This window comes from Panulirus ornatus, chromosome 57, assembly GCF_036320965.1.
Source record: "Panulirus ornatus isolate Po-2019 chromosome 57, ASM3632096v1, whole genome shotgun sequence".
Taxonomy (NCBI): Eukaryota; Metazoa; Arthropoda; class Malacostraca; order Decapoda; family Palinuridae; genus Panulirus; species Panulirus ornatus.
Genome location: NC_092280.1, coordinates 4,678,474 through 4,698,181, shown reverse-complemented (window position 1 = coordinate 4,698,181; position 19,708 = coordinate 4,678,474). Strand labels below are relative to the sequence as shown.

Sequence of the window (19,708 nt, the reverse complement as noted above, 5' to 3'; positions counted from 1 at the left end):
TCGGACTCAAGGATCATGTCAATATCTGACAATCTTTCGTGTAAATATCACATTCAGTTCCTGGCATCCACACTCCTTTAAAGTATAACCAGCACTTTCCTCGAACTTTCCCGCCACTTCAAGTACTCATTATAGGAGGCCATTTCTTGGTCATCGAGGCCGTCAACGTGAGCTACAACCACCAACTCAGATATCTTTCAACACCTTCTTCAGGTTTTGTGATACCTTCTTCAGGTGTGTGACATCTTCTTCAGGTGTTGTGACACCTTCTTCAGGTGTTGTGACACCTTCTTCAGGTGTTGTGACACCTTCTTCAGGTGTTGTGACATCTTCTTCAGGTGTTGTGACACCTTCTTCAGGTGTTGTGACACCTTCTTCAGGTGTTGTGACACCTTCTTCAGGTGTTGTGTTACCTTCTTCAGGTGTTGTGACACCTTCTTCCGGTGTTGCGACATCTTCAGGTGTTGTGGATCATCCAAAGACCACGATGCCCTTTCACCACGCACATGGCACGTCTTCCTGCTGAACTCAACGCATCACTCATTGCTCCAACTGTTCCAGTCCCAACCCACTAGTTCCAGGACCAAACCCACTCGTTCCAGGGCCAAACCCACTCGTTCCAGGGCCAAACCCACTCGTTCCAGGCCGAACCCACTCGTTCTATGCCAAACCAACTCGTTCCAGGGCCAAATCCACCCGTTCTAGGCCAAACCCACTCGTTCCAGGCCAAACCCACTCGTTCTAGGCCAAACCCACTCGTTCCAGGGCCAAACCCACTCGTTCCAGGCCGAACCGACGCTAAAAACCTGACTATATCAGAAGTAGTTTGAAGCCGTTATGTTACCCACTGAACGAGTCGGAGTCCATAAACCACGGAACTGTCTCTTTATACTGACGGAGGAGACGTTCGTGTCCGGTGCCATCTGAGCTGAAGTAACCTTCTGGAGGAGGGTCGTGCTTCACACTGCTGCGCTCGAGACCTGCAGACCTGCTCCGAGCGTCGTCGGGGTGGTGGGCTGACGGACATACGGAACTACTACTTACAAGACGGGATCTGGCTACTGTGGGATCACCCGGTGTCCCTCTGAACCCTCGAAGCACTTCCGTGAAGCCTTGAACACCACACACACACACTGACTCTCACACCTTTGAGTTACTGCCCCACGAGGAAGCTCTTAGGGACCAGTGACCACGAAAGCTACGAACTCCTCCCTCATCTCTGAACCGCTGTTTTCCCACGTGAACAAACCCTTGAGGATCTTAGAATCCAAACTCAAAGTGATGAACTTACTTTCGGGAGATTGGATTCGCTCCTGATGCACCATCCGCTTCACGGAGGGCTGGTGTGTGTGTGTGTGTGTGTGTGTGTGTGTGTGTGTGTGCTCCAGGAGTACAGATGTCACCTGGGGCACCAACGAGAACTGCTCCACGGAATGCCCCGTGGAGCAGCAGCGAGTCGAGTTAAGACCCCCTAGCCTAAGGCACTGGTGCAGACTGCTGACACCCGCCCTCCTCCCACTCCTCCTGCCGACAAGTTCCCAGCTCCAGCGGGCAGACACCGCGCCATCCAAACCCACGGACGCACGAATGGCAGCGAGGATGACGAGATGGAACTAATGACATGAATTAAGAGGTACGAATTTTGACGTCTGAGGGGGAAGGACAAAAAAAAAAAAATCTAAATCAGAGTTTCAGCAAGACAGATGGCGTGAGCGATCTGATGAGAATGATGTGTTCTGTACGACATTATATAATGAGTGTAATACGTAATATAATCATATAATAACTGTAATGAATTAGTAGCAGTCTTTGCGTTGATGAATGATGGTGGTGGTGTGTGAATGGCGGCGGTGGTGATGACGCTGTGTGTTGTGTGAATGTTGGCGGTGGTGATGCTGTGTGAATGGTGGCGGTGGTGAAGCTGTGTTGTGTGTGAATGGTGGCGGTGGTGATGATGCTGTGTGGTGTGTGAATGGTGTCGGTGGTGGTGTTGATGCTGTGTGGTGTGTGAATGGTGGCGGTGGTGATGCTGTGTGAATGGTGGTGGTGATGACGCTGTGTGGTGTGTGAATGGCGGTGGTGGTGATGCTCTGTGGTGTGTGAATGGCGGTGGTGGTGATTCTGTGTGGTGTGTGAATGGTGGTGTTGGTGAGGCTGTGTGGTGTGTGAATGGCGGTGGTGGTGGTGTTGATGCTGTGTGGTGTGTGAATGGCGGTGTTGGAGTAGGCGAGAATAGGCACATTACACTCGCCTGATATCATGTCGTGCAGACTAACTAGTGGCGAAGTCACATTACTGGAGAGGACAGGGCATGAGCCTGGGAGACGGAGAAGCAGACAGACCAGACGCTCTCCACCAACCTCGGGGGAATTACTGGCTTGTCAGAACTTAATTCATGAATGAATAACATTCCACCACTCGTCATGTTAACCCAGAGGTTTTACACCGTAAAGTTATACAACGTAGTACATATCTAGGGTCGTTACTGTGAGAATTACCGTCCGCGGGTAACAGGGGAGCAATCACAGTCTATCAGGGCCACCTTAACCCTCTGACCTAAGCAGCGACGGCCTTGTGGGCTCAGTCCAGGCTGCATGTACAAGTGTCGTATTCAATACGATGAGGACACACCCACCTCGACCCAAGGTAGGTGGCCACTGTTATTCATAAACTGTGTGAGGGCCAGTGCGGCCGTGATGATGCTCCACGTTTGCGTTCGTGGTGAAAGAACAGACCCTACGGAGTTGAGGCGCTGGAGACCAGCCAGTAACAGCAGCAGACTTGTGCAGACACAACCACAAAACATGCCAAAATACCGTACCCTCCTCCCCCGCCACACAACGCAAGGGTAAGCCGATGCACTCCGTCTTGCGACCACCAGTTCTTGCATTACCTGGCCCGTGCTAATGGTCGACGATACATTGGCCTACTGGAGTGTTCTCGCCACCGTCACCTCCGGCGTCCCTCGTCCCCCGAGTTGCAGTTGGGCACCACAACCAAGCCGGACTCACCCGACCACAACCACACCAACAGCCACCACCGTCGCCGCCCCCCAGCCACAGTGAACATCATCAGCATGGCGCTGCACATCAACCTCGACGATGGGATGTGTTACAAAATAGTTCTTCTTCAGTGCTTGGTTTCAGCTTTTGACGGCATCCTAGTCGATAAACTGTGAACTGCTATCATTATCATTACGACAACTACAACCACTACAATCATTATGATTACGATTATCGGTATCATGCGTCCGTGATGCCTTCTTCTTACCTAACCAGTCTGGGCTGCCATCATCCAGTCTGTCCTTGTCCGGCTCTCAAGAGGGACTTGTTGTCCTTATGGGCCTTTCCGAACCCCCGTCCTGCCCTTGATGGGCCATGACGGAGGGAGGGAGTGAGGGAGTGTGTGGACGGGGACGAGGCAAGGCTAAGCATCAACACAGATCGCCTCCCGGGCCTTTACTCAGGCATGTGGGATTATCATATTAACAGAGTCAGTCCCACGTACCGACCTGGGATAAACCCTTTTGAGTGCGACGGTACAGCAACCATCACTGTGCACGACGGTACGACCATTTTAGCATGGCGGTGCGACCCGTTAATAGGACCGTGCGACCATCAAGCATGTCGGTGCGACCCTTGAGCACGACGGTACGACCCTTGAGCACGACGGTACGACCATCAAGCATGACGGTATGACCCTTGAGCACGACCCAAGAGTAAGGCTGTACGACCCACGAGCACGACGGTACGACAACCGGGAACGAAAGGCGAGACCAATGCGACTCTTGGGTGCGATGGCCTGGTGGCCTCTGACCTGGCCATCCAGGGTCGTGCCAATCGTCCGAAAGGAGGCTGAAGAAACGTGACCTGACTTTTCTATGTCACCACGAACGAACACCTGTACAGATGCATCCACGGAACATTCATACAAGTGTATCCACGGAACACCTGTACAGATGCCTCCGCGGAACACCTGTACAGATGTATTCTAAGGATTGACAGCCACCCCAGCTCCACGTTTGTTTACGCAGATGTCCAGGAAAACATCAAATCAGATCAAGGAAACTTTTACAAACGCATACACCTAAACGTAAACCTTGTTTACACCTTGCGTATATCTTACGTACATACACTCTACCTAATACATAATGTATACCATATACACCCATTACTCATACCTCATGTATACCTTGCGGTGAAAAAAAAGAAAAAAAAGAAAGAGCTTCCTGGATGGGTTCGATGTACTTCGAAATGCCCACCACGACTCGTGTAAAGTCTCGGTAGGTTTGGCAAGCGTGAATGTGAGGCAACTTTCCTAACACTTCTGGTGGCCCTGCTTGTATATAGTGCTACGCATCGCAATATGAAATCAATATAACCTTTACCACAACAAATGACGGGAAACACAACTGATATAACATGATCAATCTAACAGGGCTATCAACGCCAGGCCAGACTAATGGGGATTTCTCAAAATCCTTCGTCCGTGGTGTCATATTGTCTCGCACGAAAAGTGACAAGATACTTTTTTTTTCCCGCCCGTTTACCTCTTATGTTACCTTATGCATACCATACATGTATCCTGAGTATACCTTGGGTATACCGCGATAATCCTAGCCTCTCCCTCTCATGAACTATCGACATGCGTCCCAGCCATCAAGGTGTGGACCCAAGGCACCGTCAGGCTGCTGCCTCCCGCAGTTGCTTTGTTGAGGCTAGCCACTCGAGAATTGACCGTTATGATCCCTCCTTCCTCCCTGTGGATATTTTCATCCCCATTCCTGTAACCTTTCTAACTGTCGCATCTACACACAAGGGGGGAAGGAACCCTAATTTTTCTATTCCTTTGTCTATTTCTGTTACTTTTACCATCCTACATGGCTTGGCCTGGGGTTTGATCTGCCCATATCCACAGGTCTGCTACTCTGACAGTTCGGGACCAGTCCAAGATGCGGTTGCGCCTGTCCTCTGATCAGTCTGCCTATTGGAGGCCGCATGTGCAGCTATTTGTAGATAAGGTCTGCACTCGGTAACATTGTATTCGTGCAAGTCTTACCGCCTTGCACAGCGTCACCATTAGCTTTCCCTCTCTCTCTCTCTTCTTAAACGTTTGTAAAACCCAGCCTGCCATCTCTCTCTGCAACAGGCAACTGTTGCCCTGTTGTGTTCGCTGAGGGTGAGGTCGTCAACAATCATCACTCCCAGGGCCTTCCTCGCTGTTCTCATGCGATCACACGCCGTCCGTTTCTGTCCGCTATTCCGTAGAGTTCTTTTCACTTCTTTAGCTTTCCCGATGAGGGCAGTGTGGCAACCCCGTCACCACCGATAACCATGCTGTTGTCTTCAGCGAGGTCCCGTGGAAGACTTGGCTTCTGTCCGATGTTAATCACACATCGTCTTCCTCTGATAAGACTTCCATACTTAGTCTCTTATCATCTGGAGGAGATAACAGGAAACTGTGAAGGTGTGTAGCGACGCGTGTGGATGAGGATGGAGACTCGCTGTGTATTACTATGCGTACCTACATCGGAAACAAAACAAGTGTGTGTGTGTGTGATTGCCGTCTGTCTGATACGGGGGGATTGAGTCTTACAATCGTGTGGCCCAGTTTCTTAACCTTGTGTGTATATGTACCACGTCTTTACTCCTATGCATGATACACACACACACACACACACACACACACACACACACACACTCATAGTCACATATATTCCGGCGTAAGCCAGGTGTGTGTGTGTGTGTGTGTGTGTGTGTGTGTGTGTGTGTGTGTGTGTGTGTGGAGCATTTACGAAGATATGTATAGGGCGCGAGGCACGTAAGGCTGTGCTTCTCCCACAACCCAGCTTCATTTATTATTAATTTCTAATTACTCCTCTCTCTCTCTCTCTCTCTCTCTCTCTCTCTCTCTCTCTCTCTCTCTCTCTCGGGTGGTAGGGGAGGGGGTGTGTGTGCACATCAATAATAACAAAAAGGACGCCCACCCTCTACCCACGCCCCATGATGCAGCGGGAAGTACGACCGCGAGTATAAATCTGCTCTTTAGGTAGCAAGTCAGCGACCGAGGAATCAAGTCTAGCGAGACACACCCCAAGAAAAAAAAAAAGAAAAAAAAATGTCGAATGCCTCTGATTAATTCCCTTTCGCAAGGAGTCTTGACCTTCTGCAGTAGTAAAGGCAACAACAGCTGCTACCCTCTCCTTCCTCCCTCCTCCTGCTTCTGCTGCAGGCGGGTACTTTCCTCCCTGTGCTCCCTGGCCTCATCGTGACATGAGATCACTCTCCCTGGACTCGGTATATGAGTGCTGGCGGCGGAGGGGCGCTCCGCTCCCAGAAGGCATAGCAAAGGGTGCGCGCACGTCCACTCACAGGACACGTCAGCCAGCCAGCCACACACTGCGCATTCATTACGTATTATGCGAGTCCCTCGCGCCTTCGTCCCAGCCGCTCAACTCTGTTCATCAACCTCGACTCTTCGACTGGCTTAGCCTCAGGAGGTTCTGTCCGGCAACCTGCGTCTTGGGGTGTGACGACCAGGCAATCATACACAAGGGTTCGCAAACCCCGGCCTCAAAGGACCGGAGCGTCGTGGCCAAGGGTCGTAACGTCGTCCTGAAGGTCCAGTGTCGTTCTCAAGGGTCGTAACGTCATTCTGAAGGTCCAGTGTCGTTCTCAAGGGTCGTAGCGTTGTCCTGAAGGTCCAGTGTCGTTCTCGAGGGTCGTAGCGTCGTCCTGAAGGATTAAGTGTCGTGTTCAAGGGCCATACCATCGTCCTCGGGGATCACGGCGTCGTGCTCAAGGGTCGTGCCGTCGTGCTCAAGGGTCGTGCCGTCGTGCTCAAGGGTCGTGCCGTCGTGCTCATCGGTAGTGCCGTTGTGCTCAACGGTCGTACCGTCCTGTTCAAGGGTTAAGCCAGAGCATTTACACAGGAACAGGTTCACACCACACCTCCCCCGTCAGAATTAAGACTTCCTCCCAACTGACACGATCTTTACATCTCGGACACCGGGGAGCTGCCCACAGCGGCTGGTGTCAGATCCCGCCCCGGGCCCTCTCCCTCCCTCTCATCTGGTGTCGCATTCTGACACAACGTCCTAAACTCCTTAATTGACAAACCGGTTTAGCACTATTTTTCAAAAGACGTGGCCTCACTCGTCCAAACTCTGGTCGGTAGCGAGTCCTCCTGACGTGAGGTTTCACAGATAACTGCAGGCCAAGAGGAGCATGGCTGCGCGTTGTTTTGGCAGGTGGGGGACGTGGCCGCGTTATCACCCGGGAGTCTTTCCTGTCTTGGCTGTTAACAGATCCAAATTAAGATGATTCTTGCCAGTGGCTGCTGTGTGGGCAACAGTGATGCGGAAGTTGCATTCTGTTAACTATAATAAAAGATGACTGACGTGGAACTCCTTAGTGACTGTGTACTGGTGTCAGTGTGTCCAGTGTACTGGTGTCAGTGTGTCCAGTGTACTGGTGTCAGTGTGTCCAGTGTACTGGTGTCAGTGTGTCCAGTGTACTGGTATCAGTGTGTCCAGTGTACTGGTGTCAGTATGTCCCGTGTAGTGGTGTCAGTGTGTCCAGTGCACTGGTGTCAGTGTGTCCAGTGTACTGGTGTCAGTATGTCCCGTGTAGTGGTGTCAGTGTGTCCAGTGTACTGGTGTCAGTATGTCCCGTGTAGTGGTGTCAGTGTGTCCAGTGTAATGGTGTCAGTGTGTCCAGTGTACTGGTGTCAGTGTGTCCAGTGTACTGGTGTCAGTATGTCCCGTGTAGTGGTGTCAGTGTGTCCAGTGTACTGGTGTCAGAGGCGTGATGGGAATAGTGTAGGCTGGTAACACAGGCCGGGACTAGTTCATTAATATCCCAGTATTGGAAGCATGAAGTCCTGAGTCATCATATCCCGGCCGCCGCCGCTCCGGGTCTGGCCAGGCCTCTGGTTCCTGAGGCGAGGCGCTGCCTCCTCCCGCAGGCGTCCATGGCGAGGCAGGGCCAGCCCGGCACCTGCCCGCCGTCCGTGATCAAGACCGCGGCGGAGGGTACGTTGTGGGAGACGACCGAGCACCTCCGAGGGTACCACGACGCCGGTACGACCCCTTGGACTGGTCGCTGACCTGTCCCTTTGAGACGAGAGTCCCGATCGAGGGCCAGGCAGTCGTGCCTCAACACCACGACGGGTGTAAAGAGACGCAATCAGATCACATACTGCCAGTCGCTATACGGAAGGAGTTAAGACAGATTTAGAGATCTATGCATTGCTCTCTCTCTCTCTCTCTCTCTCTCTCTTTCTCTCTCTCTCTCTCTCTCTCTCTCTCTCTCTCTCAGCTGGGTCTGGGGGAGGGGTGTGGAGTGGTTTCCACGGAACTCGGAGCAGCAAGTAACACCGTCGACGAGTGTGCTCCTCTGGTGCTGGCATCTCCGCCTTTGTGACTACCGGGCAACACGAGGGAGAGCAAGTAGCGCGGCCGGGAGGTTTGTTGGCATCTCCGTGCACCGTGCAACACCACGGAGCAGCAGGTAAACGAGGTCGAAGGTGTTATCTGCACACCCGAATCTTGCCGGGGAGCACGGAGCAGCAAGTAACGCGTTGGTCCGGACCAATACAGACCAGTGTGTCTACTGGGGTAAGCCAGCCTGAATTATTAAGCTGCAGGCTTGCTACGTGGCCAGTGCTAACGCTGTGTTGAGGGGTAGCTGGGTGTGTCCATGCTGTGTTGAGGGGTAGCTGTGTGTGTGCATGCTGTGTTGAGGGGTAGCTGTGTGTGTGCATGCTGTGTTGAGGGATAGCTGGGTGTGTGCATGCTGTGTTGAGGGGTAGCTGTGTGTGTCCATGCTGTGTTGAGGGGTAGCTCTGTGTGTGCATGCTGTGTTGAGGGGTAGCTGGGTGTGTGTGCATGCTGTGTTGAGTGGTAGCTGGGTGTGTGCATGCTGTGTTGAGGGGTAGCTAGGTGGGTGCATGCTCTGTTAAGGGTAGGTATGTGTGCAAGATTCTGTGTTGAGGGTAGCTATGTGTGCAAGCTGTGTTAAGGATAGCTATGCGTGCATGCTGCTGTGTTAAGGATGGCTGTGCGTGTGTATGCTGTGTTTGAGGCGGCTGTTTGTGCATGCAGTGATGAGGCCGGCATGTATGCACGTTCAGTTGCCAGTGGCTGTGTGTATATGCATGCTGTGTTGAGAGCAGCTGTGTGTGTGTGTGTGTGTGTGTATGCTGTGTTGAGGGTAGCCGTGTGATCATGCCGTGTTAACGTCGACTAACACGAGAGTTGTATGGACTACCCTGTTGACACTGAAGCCTGCGGTGGGGTGGCAGTGTCTGGCTTGAGGAGCAAGCATAGCAAGGCCTGGTTAGGTTGGTTCCTGTCATGGCCGTTGAGACTACTACTACTACAACTACCACTATTACTACTATCACTACTACTACTAATGGGTAGTCAATGAAGTCACTGGAGGCAAAGGTCGAAAACGTAGTGTATATATCACTTCAAACGCTGGCGTTACAGAGATACAACAGACAGTCGTTATTACACAATCATGTGACGCTGTTCACACTGGCTGGCAAGGGGGCTGTTCTTGTAGCGGTCGGGAAGAACTCTGTGAACCTCCAGACAACGGTGATGCCGACCTACAGCCCAGGAGACGAGGGATCTCTAGCGGCGGGAGGCGACGGTGGGCTGGGTATGGTGCAGTAGCTTCTTCCCCGAGACGGTAAGTTAGAGGCCCAGGTGGTAATGGTTGGAGGTTGTCGGGAGGACTGGTGTGCTGGGCGAGAGACCGAGGATGATCTTGCATGCCCGCTTCTGCACCTTTCCTGGTAATCCCTGTTGTGTGGCGGAGAGGGAAGGAGGGGGGCAACCAGGCTCCGAGGACTGAACGACCTGGAGGAGGGATGAGGCATGTGAGACAGCAAGGGCTTCGGAGAAGGAAGGCTAGAAGCGCGGCTGATGCGTGTGACTTCACCTCCTACTGAGACCAAGACGGTGGCTTTGTAAGCTGAGGCGGCGGCGCTGAGCTGTGGTGGGACTTACGTTCTCTTGGCTAGGCTGGGGGAAGTGGCCATCCCAACGCTAGGCCGGGGGAGGTGGCCATGCCAACGCTAGGCCGGGGGAGGTGGCCATGCCAACGCTAGGCTGGAGGAGGTGGCCATGCCAATGCTAGGCTGGAGGAGGTGGCCATGCCAACGCTAGGCTGGGGGAGGTGGCCATGCCAACGCTAGGCTGGGGGAGGTAGCCATGCCAACGCTAGGCTGGGTGAGGTGGCCATCCAACGCTAGGCTGGGGAAGGTGGCCATACCAATGCTAGGCTGGGTGAGGTGGCCATGCCAGCGGTAGGATGTCTTGGTATACAAAGGTGTTCAAACAACAAGAGTCCACTGGGTCCCCATCGAGGTTGTCTGTGACAGCGGAACAGATCTGGATACTCGTGGATCACACATGTAAGCGACAAAGACATACAGATGTTGTGGAAGGCAAGAGCCAGCACACATTTCCTTATGATTATCCAAGAAGGTGGAAATGTCATTCGCAGACCTAAATACAAACTCTCATACCTGGCACCTAACCTTACCTATGGCACTGCTTTCAGTACATAATTCATAAATTCCTGTCGAGGAAGATGTACTTCGTCTCATTCCAGGGCAAAGCATTAGCCAAAGCGTTTGCCTCCACTGCGAAGCCTCTGATGTTTGAGGACATATTACCACTGTGAAGTGCTAGGTTGTCGTGTACACATGACCACCCCTGCGGAGACATATTGCCACTGTGAACGCTGGGTTACTTGGACATCCCTACCATCGTGTAGACAAGGGCATATGTGGACATATTCTCCACGCAAGACTGGTGGCTGTGCGTCACCACCGTGTGTACCATGCAGTGTGTACATACGAGGAGGGTGGTGGTCAGGTGGTGTATGTGTGTGTGTGTGTGTGTGTGTGTGTGTGTGTGTGTGTGTGTGTGTGTGTGTGTGTGTGTGTGTGTGCTAGGCCGGAGTTAAGCAGGCAACCCCTCACAAATCACCGTAAAGACCACATAAATCATAATAAACAGATGTTCCTCCGGCAACCAAGCTTCAGGAGGGGGGTCTGTTCCTGGTGAGTGGTGCGGTCCGCGTTCCCTGGTTTTTCTTGGTGAGTGGCGCGGTCCGCGTTCCCTGGCTGCTCTTGGTGAGTGGCGCGGTCCGCGTTCCCTGGCTGCTCTTGGTGAGTGGCGAGGTCCGCGTTCCCTGGTTTTTCTTGGTGAGTGGCGCGGTCCGCGTTCCCTGGCTGTTCTTGGTGAGTGGCGCGGTCCGCGTTCCCTGGCTGCTCTTGGTGAGTGGCGCGGTCCGCGTTCCCTGGCTGCTCTTGGTGAGTGGCGTGGTCCGCGTTCCATGGCTGCTCTTGGTGAGTGGCGCGGTCCGCGTTCCCTGGCTGCTCTTGGTGAGTGGCGCGGTCCGCGTTCCCTGGTTGCTCTTGGTGAGTGGCGCGGTCCGCGTTCCCTGGCTGCTCTCTTGGTGAGTGGCGCGGTCCGCGTTCCCTGCTTCAGTTTGAAGGAGCGTCCGCCGATACCGTTGTCCATCAGGGATCCGGACGGCAGTTAAAACCGTTGACTGTACATACTTGCTCTACAAAACTCCCGACGTGGGGGTGTACCAAGCAACGTGGGCGTCGTGGGCGGCTCGTGCAGGGCGCCGCTGGTGATCAATGTGCACACCGTCCGCGGGGAATCACCAGCAGCAGCGACCACGGCCGCTCCGGAGGTCCTGGAGGCGCCCACCGCCGCATCAAATATTCAGCCCGTCCCCACGCCCGCCCTCACGACCCTGCCTCACGCTCCGCTCGCCTGTCTTGCCTCCCGCACTCTACCAGCCCCTCCCCTCCACCCGTCCCTCGCCCCTCAACACAACCCCACCTCACGCCAGGATGTCTCGGTCGCCGCACCTCACAACCACCCCTCATGCCTGGCTCTCTCGGCCGCCGCACCTCACAACCACCCCTCACGCCTGGCTCTCTCGGCCGCCGCACCTCACAACCATCCCTCATGCCTGGCTCTCTCGGCCGCCGCACCTCACAACCACCCCTCATGCCTGGCTCTCTCGGCCGCCGCACCTCACAACCACCCCTCATGCCTGGCTCTCTCGGCCGCCGCACCTCACAACCATCCCTCATGCCTGGCTCTCTCGGCCGCCGCACCTCACAACCACCCCTCATGCCTGGCTCTCTCGGCCGCCGCACCTCACAACCATCTCTCATGCCTGGCTCTCTCGGCCGCCGCACCTCACAACCACCCCTCGTGCCTGGCTCTCTCGGCCGCCGCACCTCACCAATACTGTGTGACCTCTCTTGACCTACTGTGACCCAGACTCCACTAACAGCTGGCTCTGGGACCTTACCTTCCCTTACGATGGCTTTGGAGGTCTCCTACCCCCCCTCCCCCCACAGCTGGCTCTGGGACTTCACGTATACCTTACAAAGGCTTGGGATGTCTTCCATCCCAAGAGCTCCGGGTCTGGGACCAAGCTACCGTCTTCCTCCGCTGTTCCATCCGCTGACTGGGAGCTGCGGCCAGCAAGTCGAGGTCAAATTTTCATCTCGGCCCACGGGTTTACCGGCGTGTCTTTCCTCATGTACACTGCTCCCAAGATGTCCCCTCAGGTAAACACAGACCTCTTGCTCTCTGCCGCCTTATGCGAGGTTGGGCCTTTACCCCCAGGAAGAACAATTGTTCAACAACGTTCATCTGTTCAACTTCCAAGTCTCCAGCAAGGGCCATTGTTCATCAACGTTCATACTGTTCAACTTCCAAGTCTCCAGCAAGGGCCATTGTTCATCAACGTTCATCCTGATCGACTTCCAAGTCTCCAGCAAGGGCCATTGTTCATCAACGTTCATCCTGATCGACTTCCAAGTCTCCAGCAAGGGCCATTGTTCATCAACGTTCATCCTGTTCAACTTCCAAGTCTCCAGCAAGGGCTATTGTTCATCAACGTTCATCCTGATCAACTTCCAAGTCTCCAGCAAGGGCCATTGTTCATCAACGTTCATCCTGTTCAACTTCCAAGTCTCCAGCAAGGGCCATTGTTCATCAACGTTCATCCTGTTCGACTTCCAAGTCTCCATCAAGGGCCATTGTTCATCAATGTTCATCCTGTTCGACTTCCAAGTCTCCAGCAAGGGCCATTGTTCATCAATGTTCATCCTGTTCAACTTCCAAGTCTCCAGCAAGGGCCACTGTTCAACAACGTTCATCCTGTTCGACTTCCAAGTCTCCAGCAAGGGCCATTGTTCATCAATGTTCATCCTGTTCAACTTCCAAGTCTCCAGCAAGGGCCATTGTTCAACAACGTTCATCCTGTTCAATTTCCAAGTCACACTCACTTTCTCAGATCTGAAGATTCTTATCAAGCTTAACTGTCTTGGTTTGTATAAACGATCTAAAACAAATTCTAATTTCCCATTCTAAAATCTAATTCTTAGCCAATATGCGTACTCAATACCTGTGGCTTTTACAGCAGTAAGAGGCGAACCCTGCACTCCAAGACCAACTCTACAACGCTATATGTTATCTTTTCATCAGCATATAACCCCAAGACCCATTTCCCTAATTGGGCTCCCCGCAGGTCTAAGTCTGCGCTACTTCCGGTAGCAGAGGAAGGATGGACTCCTAAGGAGGCGGGTTTCCACTTATTGCGTTACCACAGGCAGGCGTTCCTAAAGAAGGATCTTGGTTCCCAGTCTCTTTCACGGCCACGTTCATGTGTCTACGTAAACACAGTCAATATATCAAACGACTCAAGAAAATGGGTTGTAAAAAGGTTCTTTGCTTTAGCTATCTTTAATGGTTGGAAATATAGCTAAGAAAGATGTTAATACGTGTTCTTGTAGCAGGCAGGAACTAGTGAGACAACACTAGGAACTAGTGAGACAACACTAGTGTTCCTGCAGGAACCATTGAGACAACACTAGTATTGTCTGGTAGAATACTTGGAGAACTACAACTACGGAATCCTACAAAAACTGAGAAAAAAATTATGCCTGAAAAATACCCGGGAACCCTAAACTCACCTTAAGGGAGGCCTCAAAACACTGAAAACAAAGGTGGAAAAACGAGCTACAGTAAGGAAGAACAAAGATCAGAGAAGTGTGGCAGTGCAGGACAAACTCAGCGGCAGGGAGAGAGAGAACCATGTGAACAAACGGAGGAGGGACCATGTAGCCTCCTTGAAGAACCCCGGACGAGACTCCACCCCCTTTTCCCCCGTACAACCTCAACACATGCAGATGTTTCTTACCCTCGCTGACGCGGGGAGCCTTTCCTGACGTTCGACAACCATAACGGAGCTACACTCACCTGTTGAGAGAGGGAGAAAAACATACTGTTAATACGAGTTAAGGAAATGAATAGGGGAAAAAAACTGCTCAGCATACATCAGTACACAAGCTGAAACTCCCTAAGACTTTGCCAAACACGAAAAAATAATTTATCCGTCGATAATTATACAAGCCGAAGAAATGTATATAATAATAATAATAATAAATAATAATAATAATAATAATAATAATAATAATAATAATAATAATAATAATAATAATAATAATAATTGACCCATTACGACCGTATATAATCAATAAATAAGACGTGAACGGTTCTTGGCCGCATGGTGAAGGCCTGACCAACAACCTCCCTGTCCTTGGCCTGACCAGCGACCTCTCCCTGTCCTTGGCCTGACCAACGACCCTCCCTGTCCTTGGCCTGACCAGCGACCTCGCCCTGTCCTTGGCCTGACCAACGACCCTCCCTGTCCTTGGCCTGACCAACGACCTCGCCCTGTCCTTGGCCTGACCAACGACCTCGCCCTGTCCTTGGCCTGACCAACGACCTTTCCCTGTCCTTGGCCTGACCAACGACCTCCCCCTGTCCTTGGCCTGACCAACGACCTCGCCCTGTCCTTGGCCTGACCAACGACTCTCCCTATCCTTGGCCTGACCAACGACCTCTCCCTGTCCTTGGCCTGACCAACGACCTCTCCCTGTCCTTAGCCTGACCAACGATCCTCCCTGTCCTTGGCCTGACCAACACCTCTCCCTGTCCTTAGCCTGACCAACGATCCTCCCTGTCCTTGGCCTGACCAGCGACCTCTCCCTGTCCTTGGCCTGCCCAACGACCTCTCCCTGTCCTTGGCCTGACCAGCGACCCTCCTGTGTTTGTCCTCGGCGCTACTCTCTCCGTGTGACGTCACCCCGCTTTTGGTCGCTGGAGAGTGTGTTCGCTACATACGTGTATCCAGTTTGCTGTCTGCCAGGCATTCGGTCGGTGGTAGGTAAATAAACACGGGATTTATGGTAATGTATGCTTGAGGAGTGACAGGTGCAGTCAGTCTCCGTCCCTCCATGGCTATAGTGTAAATATGATCGCTTGAGGGGGGTAGGGATGGAGGCCCTCCCGCTGTCAGTGTAAACTAGATCACCAGTGTGAGTATGGGACACACACACACACACACACACACACACACCAGGACGAACAAATAGAAACACACAAGTAAACGCACAAGCACCCACATATAAGACACACACACACACACACACACACACACACACACACACACACTCCATCAACCCCTTCTCGCCTCTGTTCAACAAGTTAACATTTACGTCCCCAAGATAAAGAAAGTAATAATAATAATGATGATGATGATGATAATAATAATAATAATAATAATAATAATAATAATAATAATAATACATATTCAAGCTAAGTGCTGCATTTATCAACAGCTTCACATTATCATCACTACCATCATTACCATCAACACTACACTTAATAGTCACTGTTAGCATCATTCTCAGGTAACATTTCTCGTGGGTGTGTGGCAGGCACGTCTACAGGGGCCTACAGATCCCATGGGACGGTAAACCTACGCCCACTGTCTACAACCAACTCTGTCCATTGCATTCAACGTCTCCACCAACTTCAAGGTGTCCAATGTAGCCACTATGTCCATTATGCCTACAGTGTCCAGGATAAGGTGTTGGGGACGTAACTCCTTCCTCCACCACTATCACCCACAATCGCTCCCTCACCGGGGACACTGCCAAAGGGTGATCCATAGTTCAATACAAGGGATTCCCTGACTGCACACGTCAGAACTGTCCCAAGATGCTGACAGGTGTATCAATTATACCCCATACCGACACGAACAGAGTCGTGATTCACGAAGGGCATTGGCGAGATGCCCAACACGTCCCGTACCTAATCCATGCACGGCTGGACAGGCCAATTATGGCTTTTCCACACACCACCACATGGGCGCAACACCAACAGCTTGAGTCGAATACAACACCTTGTTATCAAGGAAGGGGCACTGGGATCTCACCGCCTCATCGCTCACCAGAAACGCCAACACTTCTGTTACATTACTGAGGAGTCGGTGGGAAATGTCCCCCCCCCCAGTCGTACTGACCTTGAGGATTCCTGGTGGATCTGTCGACCGACCGAACGCCCTCAGAGCTCCTTCCACTCCCTGGCCATCTAGATATTACTAGTCAGTCCTACCTACATCTTAATGCCACATCTCAGTGCTCGTGAGAATGCATCAAAATCATACGTCAAAGACGGTCAACACGTTCGTGAAAAAAACCCTTGTTTTACGTGATTCCAAACTTTGCATCCTTCTGATTTTTCTACCAGGAATGACTCAGAAGACCTCCAGAGGCCACACGGTAGACCAAGGCACGCTATAAACTGGATGGCATCTTTTTAACTGAAGACCAATACGACCATTGTATAGTCCTTCCACTGCATGGCCTTAAGGGAACACCTTGATGTCACTGTGGCGACTTATCTGAAGTCAGTTTCTGGAGACATCTTCGGATTTGTGTTCCTCGGGTCAAAGGACAAGACTCGCATTACAAGATGGCTTCTCGCGAGCGTGGTTTGTCAGGAACTCTCACCTCGGGCGGACTAGACGTGGCTGTGATGCCGAACTGCAACTCGGGGACGAGGGATCTCAGCCGGCGTGAGGTGAAGGCGTTGTGCTGAGCGCCTCTTGACGGGTGATACAGGGAGGAGGACAGATAGATCGCTCTGACATGCTCTTATCTGCACCTTGTTTGGTAGCCGCTGTTTTGTGGCGGGGAGGGAGGAAGGCCAGGCGGGGGAGGCACGAGCGAGTTCGGAAAGAATGGAAGTTGTCTTAGAGTTGAGGGGCAGTGAGTCCAGGTGTCTTGCCTCAACTCTGGACGCACCTCCTCCAAGGCGCAGGTGGTACAACAGATGGAGTGGTGTAAGAAATGAAATATGGAAGGCCTAGAGATAGGAGGACCAGGTGGTACAGCAGATGGTGTGGTGTATGAGTGAATTATGGAAGTGCTCAGGTGGTGCAACAGATGGTGTGGTGTATGAGTGAATTATAGAAGGCTCAGGTGGCACAACAGATGGTGTGGTGTATGAGTGAATCATGGAAGGCTCAGGTGGTACAACAGATGGTGTGGTGTACGAGGTAAATTATGCAAGGCTTAAATGGTGCGACAGATGGTGTGGACGGGTGCGAGATTGACGGGTGTGAGGAGGAAGGGTGCGGGGAAAACAGATGTGAGTGGGACGGGAGCGATAAGGACGGGTGTGAGGGAGACGGGTACGAAGACAGGTGTAAGGAGAAAGGTATGAGGAGGAAGGGTCTGAGGGAGACGGGTGCGAGATGAAGGGTGAGTGTGTGTGTGTGAGGGGGACGAGTGTATTGCAGAGATAGAGGCAGAGACAGAGAGAGGGAGAGAAGGGTGTGTGTGTGTGTGTGTGTGTGTGTGTGTGTGTGTGTGTGTGTGTGGAGCCCCTCTGGGGAAACCTGTACTGCGGGCCTGGACGCACCAAACATGGCGAACAACACTCCTCCTCCTGCAGGCTCCTCTTCCTGGACACCTGGGGGTCGACATGTTTGTCGTCAGGTGGATGCACTTCCCCGCGACTGCGTCAGGAGGAGGGCCCTACACTGCGTCAGGAAGACGACCCTACACTCACGCCCTACATTACGAGTTCCCTCCTCCACTCCCACCTTCGGCTATAAACACCAGCGCACGTTTCTCCCTCATCTCAGGATACACAGGTTCCACCACGGGTGCCACAGCTGGTATCCCCGACCGTCAGTCTCCACCACCACACGCAGGTGAAGTCCCTCCCTCTCTCTCTCTCTCTCTCCTGCTGGCGGCCACGACGCTAGCTAGTGTCCTTTATGTCCACGGGCGCGGCGCTCCACCGCTCGCCACTCTACGGGCCTGTCTACTCCATTTTCGTAGTTATTTGTCCCAATCTTTAAATAGGTTGTTTGTGGGGGCGATGGTGGTTGTGGTGGTGGCTGTAGGGGGTGAGGGCTTGGATAGGTAAAGGTACATTCGAGGAACACAAGAGAGAGAGAGAGAGAGAGTATGTATGTATGTGTGGTACTGGAAGTACTGTCGTGTGTGGATGGTTTGCTGCATACAGTGTTTTTGGTGCCTTATTCACATATTACTCAAAGCAGACTGGGTAAATTATGGGTGAGAAACACCTCTGTGTGTGTGTGTGTGTGTGTGTGTGTGTGTGTGTGTGTGTGTGTGTGTGTGTGTGTGTGTGGGTGTTTAGTAATGCGCCTTGGTTTACGAAGGATATTGGCTAGGCTAAACTAAGGAGTCTTCAGTGTGTATACCGATGGACGACTGGAGCCTCCCTCGGGTCTCTGAGACTCCAGGAGAACCAAGTGTTTTTCCATATTAGTCCTACTGTCCAGGTCTTGAGTCCTACTGTCCAGGTCATGAGTCCTACTGTCCAGGTCTTGAGTCCTACTGTCCAGGTCATGAGTACCTACTGTCCAGGTCATGAGTCCTACTCTCCAGGTCATGAGTCCTACTGTCAAGGTGTGAACCACCTCTACAGTTTATGCTTCCGTTTGTCGTTGTCTCCGTCATGTTTTCACGTCGCGTCGCTCCCCTGCATTATGGACCAACTGGTTTGACCTTCGGTCGTTCATGTCGTTCTTCAGCATTTCCCACCTGGGGAGGGGGGGACCTCCCACGTGGGGGGGATACCTCCCATGTGTGACCAATGGCAAGCCTGAGGCCAGCGTGGCCACAGGCCTCGCCCACCACGCCAGACCGCCGGCGTCCAACCAGGAGCCAGCCACCACGTCCGTCTGAAGAGTCTTCTTAGAACCGAACGCAGCGGCGACGCCTGCGACTCCTTCACCATCCCATGACCAACTTTCGCCCACGACTTGGGGAGAGAAATAGCTATCAAGGCCCATGAAAATAACCTAAGAGGCAAAAGTTTTGGTGTCATGAATTGCTGAGCCATGACCAATCAGGTCGGGTCCTGACTGTGACGCAAGGTGAGCAGCTGAGCACCGCAGCTGAGGACCCAATCAGGTAGATCGCTGGCCATGGCGTCGTGTGTGATACTCCTTTCTTCCCCGCCAAACGACGGGGCTATGGAGTCCCCTCCCCCCCATCCAACACTCCTGGAAACATCCTATGTACGTCCTCTAGGGCGTCAGGCCCTCAGCTTCCAACCCGCAGGATGCGGGCGAGGCGCTCAGGGACACACGATCAAAGGAAGGATGGCTCCCTCCCTCTCTCTCTCTCTCTCTCTCTCTCTCTCTCTCTCTCTCTCTCTCTCTCTCTCTCGGGCACCACCTCAGAGGTACCCCACCCCCCCTCGTGGCCTCATCGACCATAGGACTCCAGTCCTGTCGAGGCACGACGTGGATCATCTGTATTC

At 52.7% G+C, this 19,708-nt stretch overlaps 1 protein-coding gene across 4 annotated transcripts in view; it reads right to left on the bottom strand.

The window, feature by feature from the left end:
• The window catches only part of LOC139766115 (uncharacterized), a 330,050-nt gene that overhangs the window by 169,190 nt on the left and 141,152 nt on the right, over positions 1 to 19,708 (bottom strand). Inside the window, exon 2 of one of the 4 annotated variants that reach the window (XM_071694324.1) lies at positions 14,256 to 14,314. The exons of the other annotated variants lie outside the window; for them this stretch is intronic. The gene's annotated coding sequence lies outside the window, so the exon portion shown is untranslated. The remainder of the gene's footprint in view (positions 1 to 14,255; positions 14,315 to 19,708) is intronic. 4 annotated transcript variants of the gene reach the window in all.